Source organism: Penaeus vannamei, chromosome 25 (genome assembly GCF_042767895.1).
Source record: "Penaeus vannamei isolate JL-2024 chromosome 25, ASM4276789v1, whole genome shotgun sequence".
Taxonomy (NCBI): Eukaryota; Metazoa; Arthropoda; class Malacostraca; order Decapoda; family Penaeidae; genus Penaeus; species Penaeus vannamei.
The window spans coordinates 9,594,989-9,609,331 of NC_091573.1; the positions used below are offsets into that span (position 1 = coordinate 9,594,989).

Consider the following 14,343-nt stretch of genomic DNA (forward strand, 5'->3'; position numbering starts at 1 on the left):
GGATAGGCCTTTCATGTTTTACAAGGCACTATAGACACTGTCTCGGGGACATAGGGGTGATAATCTACAGGTCTTGTAAACAAGGGCAGCACTGTGCGCTGGGTCAGCAGGGTCAGGACAGGCCAGGGCGCTTGTGTGGCACTTGCGCGTGGACGCCGTGAATTCGAGGAGAATTTAACTTTTTAGTTATTATACCTGAATTCCGTGTGACTTCTGAGAGTAACGTGGACAAGGGTCTGCAATAGTTCATCATTCCAAGGGGAATCACATACCCGTCAGGAGACGAGCACATACCCAACTGATGTAAGTAATTATATTTAAAGTATAGATTTATTTTTGTGTTTATTATCACCAGTTGAAATTATACTGATATATATATATATATATATATATATATATATATATATATATATATATATATGTATATATATAATACGTAATACGTATTAAATCATAATAACATGAGCCGGAAGTGGAATTTAAATTTATTATCCAATAGCCTATACATAGATATATTTGGAATATATTTAATTTCTTGTCATATCTGCTCACGGTATCAAAAGATTGATAGAAAGTAGTATAGCAATCCTTTAATAGGGGCTTGGTAGTATAGTCATACAAAATAAGAAAAATACGATCCTGGGTAAAAATAATTCAATTGTGACGTCATCATCCGTCGGTCATCTTTCATTTCCGTTAGCAGACGAATTTCCGTAAAGCTTCAGCCCTGTGCATGACTCAAAAAAAAATAAAAATAAAAATAAATAAAATAATAATAATAATAAAATAAATAAATGAATATAAAAAAAATCTTGATTCTACAACAGTTGGCCTGAAATGAAAGAAAGAAGAGAATTAATAGAAGCCACGCAAGACTACGCCGCCACCGTTGTTATGCCACATCCCTGTATGCTGCTCTTCAAAGTTGCAGATACACCTTTGTCAATGATTTGATCCCGTTTTTCTAACTCCCAACCAGCCAATCTTGTATCCAGGGCAGATATTAGCTCAGTTTTCATTACGTGGACTTTAATAGTTATATAAAGTGTAATTCTTGCATCAAAATGTAAAAATAACCTCCTACAAGCTACATTTCGGTCTGTTTTGTCTCCGATTCAGTCTGATTCGGACCGTTTCGGTGTTCTTCCCCACCCGAATGAAGACGTAAATTAGAACTCGAGTGAAGGGAACTCTCACGCATATTTGATGGACGAAAATTTAAATTAGATCCAGGGGAAAAGCCTGGATCTGTAAAATAAATGAACAACGTATCGCAGACTTAGAAAAGAAAGTTAGTGAAGAAAACCCAGCCCTAAAACTTGCCAGGAGATACAAGGCCGGCAGAAACTCGGATGGATTTAAACCATCCATGATAGACAAGACAACTACCAGGCAAGCAAAATTAAATTACCAAGGAGTACTAATTAGCTTAACCGGGGGATTTAAACAGTTCTAACTTTATTAATCCAATGAAATTAACAGAAGCACTAAACAAGTCAGTGTTTCAAAAATACATATTTGAAGACTCTAAGAGCACTTGGATCTGGAAAAGCCATCAGATTCGAAGTATATGACATAACAAAATTGCCACCATTAAGTCAAATAGTGAAACTTGGAGAATGGAATATAAAATGTAAATAATCTGCCTCAAACATAAACACTGATTGCACATATGACACAATTTATCTACAAAAATGATGTAATATATGCCATTCTAATAAAATAAAGAACACCAAAAAATGGGTTCCAACAATATCTTTAAGAATAACTTTAGAAGGAAAAATACCAGAGAGTTGTTATAAATTCCATCCAGGACATCCGAACACCTTTCCTATACCAAAATGCTATAGATATCTTTGGTATGGCCTTGGAAGTATGACTTGTAAACACAAAATGAGATTTAGTAAATGCTGCAATTTCAATCAACACTACAATGTCCAAATAATTTTTATTGCTTTTATTGTCACGAGAATCCCTCACAACAGCAAAATACACAAAATGGCACAACAGATAAATACATAGAACACAACAACACAACTCCCAACAATCTGGAAATAAAGAAACGTTTTCATGATTTGTGACCCACATAAACATAGTCTAAAGAATTCATACAAAAATTACATGATAACACCAACACTAAACCACAATATGGCAACACACAAAGAAAATGTAAAGAAATCTACACAGATCACCAGAAAACACCCTAACTTAGACATATGAAACAAAATAAAACAACACAATATTCAAAAAGATCATGGTATACCTGAATGAATAAAATCATATTGAATGCTAGGTCAGTTCTAAATGATCCAAAATCAATTAGTTGCATATTCTTCTAATTTATTGCCCATACAATGACTTTAATAAATAAGAACAGTACATAAACCTAATGACCCAAAATTAATAATAGAAGATTTCTACACTCACCATACAAATTGAAACTCAAAATTGAACCTAAAACAAAACAGGCAAATGCTTATTTAAAATAATAACAGAAAATAACTTCATGTTGTTAACTTCCCTCAGGCAGACTACAAGAATAGACTCAGAAAATGCAAAGGAGAGTGCATTAGACAAGTTTAGCTTTTCTTACTCAAAGCCACCTACAAATAGACAGCCTCTAACCTTGGAAGTGATCACTTTTCAGTAATGAGGAGATACCTCAAAAAGTCCACTCAGTTAAAAGAAAAGATGGAAGTTTTGGTAAAAGTGGCTAATTTAGGAAAGAGGAAATATACTAAATAAGACATAATTTTCTAAAAGAAAACTTTTCAAATGAAAATTGAAATTCAAAACTCTATAATATGAGCAATGTTGAGTGGAATACCACAAAGATCCCAATTAAGCCCAATACTTTTTTACATACTGACAAATGATCTAGAATTAACAGAAAAAAGTCATATGCAGATGATATAACAATAATCACTACAAGTAAAAACCCAACTGAAGCCACAATCTTCATAGAAAGAGGTTTAAAACAAATAAAAGAATGGGCATACACCTAGGATTTAACAACACACACAAAAAAAATAATAATGATATAAAAATGAATAAATAAATAAATAAATAAAATAATAATTACCAAAAATCAGAATTGACAATGAAAAACTAGAATTCACCTACAGTCAAGATATATTAGGTCTTAGATTCAATGTTCCAAAACTAAAACTTGTAGAAAACATCAAAGTAAAATTTCTGAACAGAATAAACATAATGAAAAATATATCCTCGTACAGTTGGGGAGTAGAGAGAATTCTTAGTCCAATTTCAGAATATTTATGTGAAACCAAAAATTGAATATGGACTATCCATATGGAACAGCAGAAAAAGAGAGAAAGAGAGAGAGATAAGATTAGATTAGAATAGATTAGTTACAATCCAAAACACAATTTTAAGAATATCAGCGGACTGTTTTAAATCCATTCCTATATTATCACTTCAATCCCTCACAAACTCTAAATAATAGAGAGAACTAATGAATTAGCCTGCATTCAATAAGTTAAGATAATGAGAAAAACAACAACCTGTAACAGAACAAATACTAAAAAGATATGAGAGAATGTAACCACAACAAACATATAACTTATTATTAACTTATAATTAAAACCTGCAAAAAACTCAAAATCAATATAAATTCTAATAGGATACCGAACATAACTCCAATACCACCATGGCATGAAATTTCCCACAAACTTCTCACAAAGTTTATAGACAATGTCACAAAAGACTTCTTTCATGAAAAAATTGGAATGTAATTCCAAATGCTGATAAGTACAAAATATGAAAACAACTATATCATTCAAAGATGGATCAAAAATAAAAAAAACCTTAATCACCAGTTAGCATTTTTATAAAACAAATGAAAATCACAATTTGGAAACTACCAAAAAAAAAAAAAAGAAAAAAAATTATAGAAGCAGAATTATATGCAATAAAACTCTTTTATATATATATTTAAAAGTCAACAATTTAATTAACACAGGAATCTTTACATATTCACTCTCAGCAATATCAATATTACAAAATCACAAACCCAAAAACCACAAACAAATATACACTTTACAAATCAAACCCAAGACATTACAGTACAGTGGATCCCAGCACATAAAAGCATTTTAGGTAATGAAATTACTGACCTTGCAACAAAGAAAATTCATGAATTAGATAATTCCACAGCCATAACCCAAGACGCCAATATCATAAAAAAAAGAGACAGTGAGAAGAACAGTTAAACAAAATTCAACATAAAACAATCACCTCAAAGATAATACCCCACAGCCATGGCCCAGATCAGAAAACAGAAAACTAGATGTCTGTCTCACAAGAATCCTGACAAGGTTAAGAAAACACCTACACAGACAAACTAGAAACTGAACCAAGCTGCAGATGGTGCCAACATCCAGAAGAAACATTAGAAAATCTAACTACAATACCCAAGATTTCACTCTGATAGAACTAAACTATTAGAGGCAATAAAGATAAGAATAACTAATCCTATTGTCTCTCTCCTCATAGCAGGTAACAATCATCCACCAGTTAAGAAATACTACTTAGAGTCGACACATGAATATCTTACAAAGATCAAGAATTATAGATATATGAAACAGGGATAAAATTAACCTTCGGACAACAGAAAGAAGACTCCAGGAGACAAGATACAGGGAATATAGACAAAAAACATCTAAAGCCCCATAGCAAGAAGATTGGGAATATAATATTGATAAAAAACTGATAAAAGAAGAAAGATGAGTTGTAAGATTGTTGCCTCACTGTAACGGAAGGAAATGATATCAATGATATTGTGTATTGCATGTTTTTCAAAGAAGAATGAAATATAGTGTTATATTTTTATGATTGTTATACAAAGTTCAGAGGAACTTGCATAACTGTGTGATTATCATTTGGGTAGACTATAACTTTAGCTTCTTTTCAGTAAATGTTCAGAAGACCTCTGCAGTGGCTTTCAGAATGAGACCATCTCTTGTAATTACCATGACATGTGACAGAATGACTACACTCTGAAGTCCAACATGCTACAGCTTCATTGTCAAACAATTGCCTTGGCATCCCGTTCTCCAGCAAGGACCAACAGTTCTGGAATATGGATATAATGGCAAGGTACAGCTGAGACAAGTTCCTTATTTTATGATCTGTTGCCAGGAATGCATGTTATCTCTTTTGCTAGAGGATACATGGTGGAGATTTGATGGTTGTTGTTGGAGTCAAAACTACATTTACTCCATGAATTTACCTGAGAAACATTTGTTATCATTTTCAGAATTTGGATAAAGTAGATAATGGACATAACATACAGTGTCTTCTAAACACTGATTAATTTTTCATTTAATGTTATATTGTTTTCTCTCTCAAGTCATATAACTACTTTGAAGATTAGAATCACCTGCTTTGAAGGCTAAATTCCTGCTGGATACAGCTAAGATCTATTAAATGTATACAGTGGTAAGAGAACCCAAAACAGTGTAATAGTTCCTCACTAAAGAGAAAAATTAAAACTTTATTGAAACTCAAATATTACTTAAATGGAATTTTATATTCATTAAAATGATATTACATATAAGCCACTGTTTTATATACAGACCATTTATTATATTTTATCCCTCCTTGCTCATTGTCGTGGGGGGGAAACGGAAGCCTAATGTAGAGATTGCCCCTACCTTGGACTTCAGCCCACACCCCAACTATTTTTGATTGTTTTCTTCTCCTTTTCTCTTTTGTATCTTCTTCATCCTCTTCATCTGTTCCATTCCTAAGGTGTGAGAGCCATGCTGAAAGGATGAAAGGCTGGCTTTGTGGCAGTCATGAACAGCTTCCAGATGTGCACGGTATTACTATGGTTAATTGCCTTGCCCTTACCCATTATGGAAACCCTGAGGGGTAGACCATTTCATTTCCCCATTTTATTCAGGATCACCATGGCCACTGATAAAGATTCTTTACTCTTAATAAGGGCATTAAGGCTTACCCCTTTATCAACTACCCAATCTGATTCCGATTTTAGTGAATTTCTGACCTCTGCTTCTTCTTTGACCACGGCTGCGATCACTGATACTAATACCATCTCGACATTTACCGACAAGTCTCTCCATTCTGAACCACCCACCCAGGTTATTACTCAGCCTCCAGAATGCACCCCTTCCTCCCAACATTCTCCTCTCCATCTCTTGCTGCATAGTCTTCAGTGACTACCACTGCTTCCCTTATTACTACTCTTCATCCTTATTGTCCTCCACCCAACAAAACTACTCCACTCAACACCACTTCATCTTCCTCCCGCCCTTATCCTTTTACTTCCTCTACTTCTGCAAACCTTTTAGGTACTCATTTGGCCTAGCCAAGTGGGTTTGATTCTTTGGGGTTCTTCCTACATCCCCCTACTCTGAGAATACACTTCTCTTTCAACAGTGCCTCCAAAAACACATAGGCAAAATTACCTTTCGCAGTCGCTCGGATCATTCACGCCTAGCCACGGTTACATCAGAATCCCAAGCTTGTGCACTATCAACCCTAAATGACCGCACCTCATCTCTCTGTTCATACTTGTACTGGAACTCTTTCTATCACCCCAACTGATCATCACATGTATGACAAGAACTGGTCAGATTGTGAAAATGACCAACTTACCTGCCTTGCTGATTATGATGCAGTAGCAGTACAGTGCTACACTATTCCTCTCAGAGGCCAGCGGAAGTCCCATGTCAATGTTACCAAGATTAGCTTCCATAGACATAAAACTCCCCATTAAGTTTATATTGGTGGATTGTCCTACCATGTCTGACTATATTGACCCCTCCCTCGTCAGTGTCAGAAATGTTGGTGTTTTGGCCACCAAGCCAAACACTGTTGCTCCACAGCCTGTTGCCCTCTATGTGCCCAACCTGGTCATGACCGTTCAGATTGCCCTGCTCAGTCACATACATGTGCCAACTGTGGTGACTATCTGTGGTGACTATTTTAAAGGTGCTGCCTTGTCTATAAGCCCGAATGTGAGGTTGCAGTTCTCAGATTCAAACTAAGCCTCATTCTATATGAGGCTAGACAGGAAGCATGACAACAAGGTTTTTTCTCTCTAACTATTCCAAAACAGTCTTTTGCTCTATACCCCCTCCATCTCCACAAGATGTTTCTACATCTCCCCCAGTACCTCTTCCCTCTACCCTGAACTATCCTACCTGTACTGTCCCTATCCCCCAGTCAAATCCCTTTTCCATTCTAAATCCAGATACTGAAATTTTTACTACTCCGATACTTACCCTTCCTCCCCCACACTTTAACCATTGCACAGACACCCTAAACATTTTACCCCATCTTCACCTCCCATAACCTTTCTTACACTCTCTTTTTCCACTGCTTTTCGAACATCTATTCCCTCTTCTCCTCCTCACAAGAGAAACTTTGTTTCTTAGACCTCTCTACCCAAATCCCCTCCAGAAACTCTTGAAGACTCCCAAAAATTCCTAGACATGACTCAAGAAAATGATCCACTCATTCATCCACCCTCCAACCCCTCTATTCCTAGTCCCTCTACATTCAAAGTATTTGCTGATATCCATCCTTCTCCCCCAAAAGTTCCCCCAATATGTGGTATCTTATTTTCTCATAGCTTCCCCAACAACAGATACACACCATTCCATCCAGTCACCCTGTACCCTTAACCCTTTCCCTTTTTGCTATCATAGTCCTATAATACTATAACCTTTTTAACACTTTTCCCTATCATACTATTCTATAACACTATAACCTTTTTAACACATTTAACACGCCTTATACCAATCTTAAACTCATTTACCCTTTTCACCATAATACATTACCATAGTGCTATATGACATATATTTATTTGTTTCAACCATGAACTATTAACTGATAACTATTTTATTTAATGCAATATTCATCTTTATATCAGATATATCAGCTGGCTTGATACCTTTGAAAAGAATTATGAACATCTGAATTGAAGGTAGCCTACAGGAAACTGCACTACTGGAAAACTCACATCAGAGCCTTGAGTGTATGTACTCAAATTTTAAACACTTACAGTATAGATTGATATATATATATTTTTTTATACATTGATGAGTTGAAAGTGAACTCAGTCTTTATATGTATTTTTGTGTCTGTAGATGCAATTGGAATAACTTGTATATCTTAGGCTACCACGTCCATAAAGAGAATCGCAGTACCATGTGATTTGATATAACCAGTGTACAACACCTTAAAATGATATACTGTGGCGTATCAAAGAAAGTATTCCCTATTCCTTTTGTTGGTAACTGTCCCAATTATGCAGAATATAATTAATTCTCTATTTGCTTCAATGATTTTAAATAAAGTTTTGAGGATTAGCTTTTATTCTTTTTTCTTTTTTTTCAACAAAAAGGATTATATTGATAAAATAGAATAAACTTTATATCTGAAATGGTCATAGTGTGTTACTGGTGTAACTTAAAAAGTTCCTCAAAGCATGCAGTGGATGAAATCCAATCTAGTGCGTAAAGGACTGAAGGAATTGACTAAAATGGAAATATATATTTAAAAAAATAAATAGATAAAAAATAATGATATTTTCCAATTCAAATCATTCAGGAATAACCTACTTATATATTGCACCCTAGTATATGGTGTCACTACCTTCTATTAGTACTATTCACATAGCTTGTATTATTTCTGTAAATCCAAATATTTACAGAGTGATGTTCATGTGAGGATGAATCTCCTGTGAACCGAAGCAGCAAGGCATTTGCAACAAGATCAGCCAGTAGGAATTTTGGCCATAGACGATGCAGGTTTTGCAGCAGCTGGTGAGATCCTTACTGTAGTGTATTAATTCTAATAAAGGAATATCAATATCTTCATCATTTGCTATTTTCCAGTCATTTGTCACTTTATCATCATCTTAAACAAGGGAAGCCCATACACTGATATCTTGAGCACTGCAGTAGACCTTGTTAATATCATTAGACTGGTCTCACTTGGTCTATATTTATCTTTTTTCTTTTAACATACTGAATGTCCTTTTCTTTTACTGGTTTTACTGGTTATGCCTCAAGTATATTCTTCAGTGTATTTGCTCTTTATCATCTGTCTTCCCTCTTCAAATTGTTTACGACCAGTTTTGTTTTTGTATCATGACTTGCAAAACTATTTATGGGGACAAGTTTTACATTGCTAGATTATTTAAAAATTTCTCATTCAAGTGACTTCAGTCTTATTTCTTGTTTTAATCCTTTTATTGGTTATCTCTCACAGGCCTCTCAAAATTCTGTGGCTCCTTATATGGAGTCTTTCCATTGTACAAGTAATTTTACTAGTCTGTAAAGAAATACCAAGCATCTGTTCTATTTATCCTCTCCAGTTCTCCCTTATAATTGCAACTCACTATTCAGAGCAGCATAATCTCCTTTGCTCTTTTCAAATTCTCACTCCTCCGTATGCTATGAGTAACCACATTATTCCAGCAATCCTGCCTAAATGACTTACTGATATCAGGTTATTTATTAAATTTCATGTTTAGCCTTTAATCATCCTTTGGAAAAAAAGTTGTAAGTTAGAACTAAGAAATGAAAAAAAGCTAGGTTCATTCACTGTAAAAACCTATGGTACTTTATAGCTTATGGTGATAACAGGTATCCTTGGAAGTGAAAATCTTTAAGCCTAATCAACATTATAGCTAATATAATATCAAGGGAAATAATTGTAGGTGTTTCAAAGTTTTCTTTTTTCTTTTTTCTTTTGAATATCACATCATTAAAAATACTACAGAATGAACAAACCACATTCTTAAAAATCTATATGGCATGATTCAAACTTTATCATCCTTTGCTGTCAGGAAAAAATGTATATGGTTGAAATTTCTTCTAAATTATCCTTGAAAAAAGTAATAATTACATAATTCTGATTAAAAAAATAAGAACTTAAAGTAGATATTCATTTATCATTCTAATTTCTTTAATGAAAATTATATTTAAAAAATGCCTTTGTCACAAGCGGATGTCATATTTTGAAACTCCAATAATTGCATGTATTAAAGATGAATAAGTGAAAAAATAAAAATCATATCTTTACTTCAACTGCCTTGTTACTGTCATATCAGAGTGTAGATATCACTTTTAACCCAATTCTGTCAAGAAAGTGTAATGTTTAGTGTAGTTTTGTTTTATGGCGTGTATCTACACAGTTGGATCCACAAATGCAAAGCCAGCAAGAAGTCAGTCAGTAGTCTCCATGATCTTATCTCATCTGATTTTCTCCTTCCTTGAGGTGTTGGGAAATAAGTTTTTTAGTATTGCTATTGATTTTGATGCTGTTTATATTATTGCCATTGACAATATAATTAATACAGTGTTCTTAGCAATACAAATAGCAGTATGAAGCAAGACTGAATATTTCAAAAAACAAGGAAAAGAAGAAACAGGTAAGAAAGGTAGGATTAGTATTTGACTTATTAGTTACTAAACAACTGTGGAGCCATCTTTACAATTAATATAGTAAGCTCACTGTGGGCATGGCATATATTTACATGCCTTCCCTGGTGGCATTGGGTTAAAATACCTCAATTGTTTATGAACCAGATATGAAATTACTCTGACTCTAGACATACAGCCAGTTTGTTAAAATTGTGCCAGGCCCGTCCCAATGAATTTTAATTTTCATAAATACAGATGCAGAGATAAAGGCATATCTGTCTATATAACTGATAGATATACATTTAACTATCTATTTGCCTGGTTGATATGCATGTCTAGACTGATAAATATGCATTTATTTCTTTATTTATGCATGTCAGGTATATGAATATTCTTTGGGTCAGACCTTGCACAATTCTAACAAACCGGCAGATAATGTATAATTCTTTGATATAATCAGAGGTCTCATGTGGTATCTTATTTTCTCATTTCGTAACTGAAAATGTAATCACAATGAGGTTGATTGAGTGACAAGTAAATCTTGTGGGAAGGAGTTGAACTGATATTGTAAGTAATGACTTTCTTTCCTTGATAATGAAAATACCCTGTAAGTTTATGCTTTGTCTCTGATAAACTCCGGTAAGATAATTGAATTGATTGCAAGAGACAAGGTGATGTTACATGTTCTTAATTATTTGTTGATGTAAGAATCATGTTTAGGTCTTGTATTTCTTTTAGATTACATCTGATAATACAATATAATCAATTAGTGGCAATCTGTATTCATACAAAGTAAATTGTCTATGTATTTTAGTTATATTACTGAGTTTCTCACAATGAACCTTTGAAACAACAAATCACTAGATCTATCTTATTATTTGAAACATTTTGAATCAAAACAAAATTTAAATAATACAGTTGCAGAGATGTTTGTATGTAGACTTAATACTTTGACATTTCTTTAACTACTAAAGGCCAGTTAAATGAGATTGATTAAAATTAACCATGACTAGGAATTCACTATATTGTTTAGAATGCATCAGATTTTTTTTCTTTGTTATCTTGAAAAATTGCTTCAACTATGAAGTATTTGAGTAATATCATCCACAGACAAACCAATTATTTTTGACTGCAGAGAAAATCTTTAGACTGTGAATACTTGATCACTATGAAGTAAGTTTTGTTTTACACAAACAGATATCTGTGATTCTAAATGCCAGTATAGGATATCTTGGACTATATATTGTAGTAATGATAATACAGTTTACTCAAAATTTCTATAGTAAAATTCAGGAATTATAACTATCATCAGACAAACCACCCTGCTAGGAATTTGAATAACAAGCTATATAGTATCTTATCCCGTGCTTAGAGCAAAATAATATTTTTGTTTCTCGTGTATATTTTTTGGCCTAAGTAAGTAATTATGGTTATTTCATAGAGGTGGTTAAAATATTACATTAAGTATATTTATTAATTTCATTACAGATATAATGACTGGGCCTTCCATGTTTTACCAAACGGCATACTTTCCAAATTGGCCAGAAATAAAGAATGTTATTCCCTGGCCATCTAAAGAGAAGTAAAAGATGATTATAAAGAAAATAAGAAAAAAAAGAAGCAGAAACAGTAGAAAATATAAACTGCTCATCTCTTACTTCATAGCAATCATACAGTGGATATAGGTTTATAAATGATATTAATACATGGATTAAACCTAGAAAGACTTATTGAGAACCAAGATTTTTTTCTCATTAGGACAAGCTAATCATACGAGGCAGACATTTTTTGCAATGATTTGGTTTGATTTGTATAAGTTTTAGGGATGATTTATCTGGTCATATCATTTAATGCAAAAATGTGTATATTTTTATTTAAGTTTTGCTGTATTATGAGAACTTCCTCTTTGTCTGATTTTTAAAAATTATTTTGTATTATTTGAGAATTCTGTATAATAAATCTTGTGTAACATAGGTACTACTGATATTATGTATTATACACAATGTCAAATTTGTATTGATCATACATTTGCCTTTGCCATTTGCCTTGTTGCATTATGATTTTTTTTCAGATTAAGTAAAGTAAAGTAAAAAGAAAAGAGAGAGAAAAAAGTACTTCCTACAATTATATAACTAATAAAGAATAGTGCTTAATGGCTATTGATACATCAGTGAAAGTTTGATTTGATTAATGTGTAATTCATTGCATTAATCACTTTCATCTATCTAGCTAACACCTAAGACTCAGAGCTTGAAGTGCATACAGGACAGGAAAGCATATTCTTTTTGTTTAATTGAATTCATTATTATATTGGCTCAAATTATCCTTATTTTGATCATTATCAAATTGATAATTTGAACACTTCATTTTCAATGAAGTTTGCTCTATGTTGTTTAGTGAGGATATGCAACAAAGAAAAAGACATGCTTCATTTAATTCTAAAAGGGCTTATATAGTTGATACAGCTTAATATTGAACCCAAGGCATGTTACTCCATCATTCTTTTCCATATCTATACCATTCTTCATATTCTTTATTTAAACAGTTAATTAATTTAAGGATTATCAAACACCTAGACTTGCAGATTATGTGATTTTTTGTTTTCCTATCTATGTTCCTGTTTTTTTTTATGTATGCCTTTGTTAACCCTTATAAACCTTGTTAAACCATTATAAACTGAAAGTGTGAGTAAGAATGGAAAAGCAAATTTATATACTGACAACTTTCAGAGGAACTATACATCACTGAAATGTAAAAATCATTCAGTAACTATAGGTATATCAAATGGTTTCTGGATGCTTTCCGAGAATAAACAATGAGATCTATTCTAAAAGATAGAAAAATAAGCTATTGCATCATATTTAGAGCAGCTTTGAAGGAACACAAAACATTGTTCCTTTACCTTCCCCAGTGACAGGTACACTATAATTCACTCAATTGCCTTACTGCCTTATCCCTCCAGTTTCTACTAATCTCTGCACTAGACTCCCCTTTTTTCTCTTTTTCACTACCATACTATCCTATAATGCTCTCTAATCTTTGACATCTAACCCATTTTATCCTAATCTTTAACTCCTCTTTACCCTTTCCAACACAATACTTTAATATAGTGCAATATGACCTTTGACGTCTAGCACATTTATTTGTTTCAAACAAACCTTAAACATTAAGGAATCCAATATCCTGCAAACCTGTCTAGGAAGAGCCTCTAATAGTTTTTCACTTCATTTGTCAATGTTTGTTAGGGCTAAATCATTGGTACTCAAAGTAGCCGGTACCTGCTCTCTACTGCTCCCCTGGGGGCAGTGGAGGCAAAAAGGAGTGATAGAGGGGCGACAGATGGCAGAAGGAAAAGATTATAAATTGATTTGTTTGTTTCTTTCTTTCTTTCTTTTTTTTTTTTTTTAAATAGTTATACAGATTGGTTTACTAAATTGGGTTTTGATTGTGAAATACATCTGCTTGTTGCCAGCCTTGAAATATCTGGATACCACAGGTCTTAATGAATGATACTTTTTCATATAGCATCTTTATAAGCCAATTATGCTATAAAAATGGCTTCACAAAAAATAACATTTTTGAGATTTGGAACTATACCAGTATTTTGATTTTATAAGAAAACCAGTCTGTAAATTAATAATTTTGTGAATTATATTATCAGAATGGTGTTGCAAATCACAGATAACATTAGCACAAAGCAAAAACAGACTATCCTATCCAAACATTTTATAAAGGATTTTGTAAATGTGATTAACACTTTACAATTTCCAAACACATTTGTAACAGAACTGAAAAAAAAGAAAATAATGGAATTATTTGAGTATAAAGAGTACAACACAAATGTCGAGATGGTAAGAATGAGAATGAATATCTTCACAATACAAGAGATGGTTTTGACTGGTTTTGATTATATCTTCATCAG

At 33.1% G+C, this 14,343-nt stretch overlaps 1 long non-coding RNA gene across 1 annotated transcript; it reads left to right on the plus strand.

Moving 5' to 3' along the window:
- Positions 1-884: 884 nt before the first annotated feature.
- On the plus strand, positions 885-8,010 carry LOC113804661 (uncharacterized). The gene is made up of 4 exons (XR_011399579.1): positions 885-1,392; positions 4,516-4,752; positions 4,934-5,118; positions 7,922-8,010. It is a non-coding gene; the product is annotated as an uncharacterized lncRNA (long non-coding RNA).
- The last annotated feature ends 6,333 nt before the right edge of the window (positions 8,011-14,343 follow it).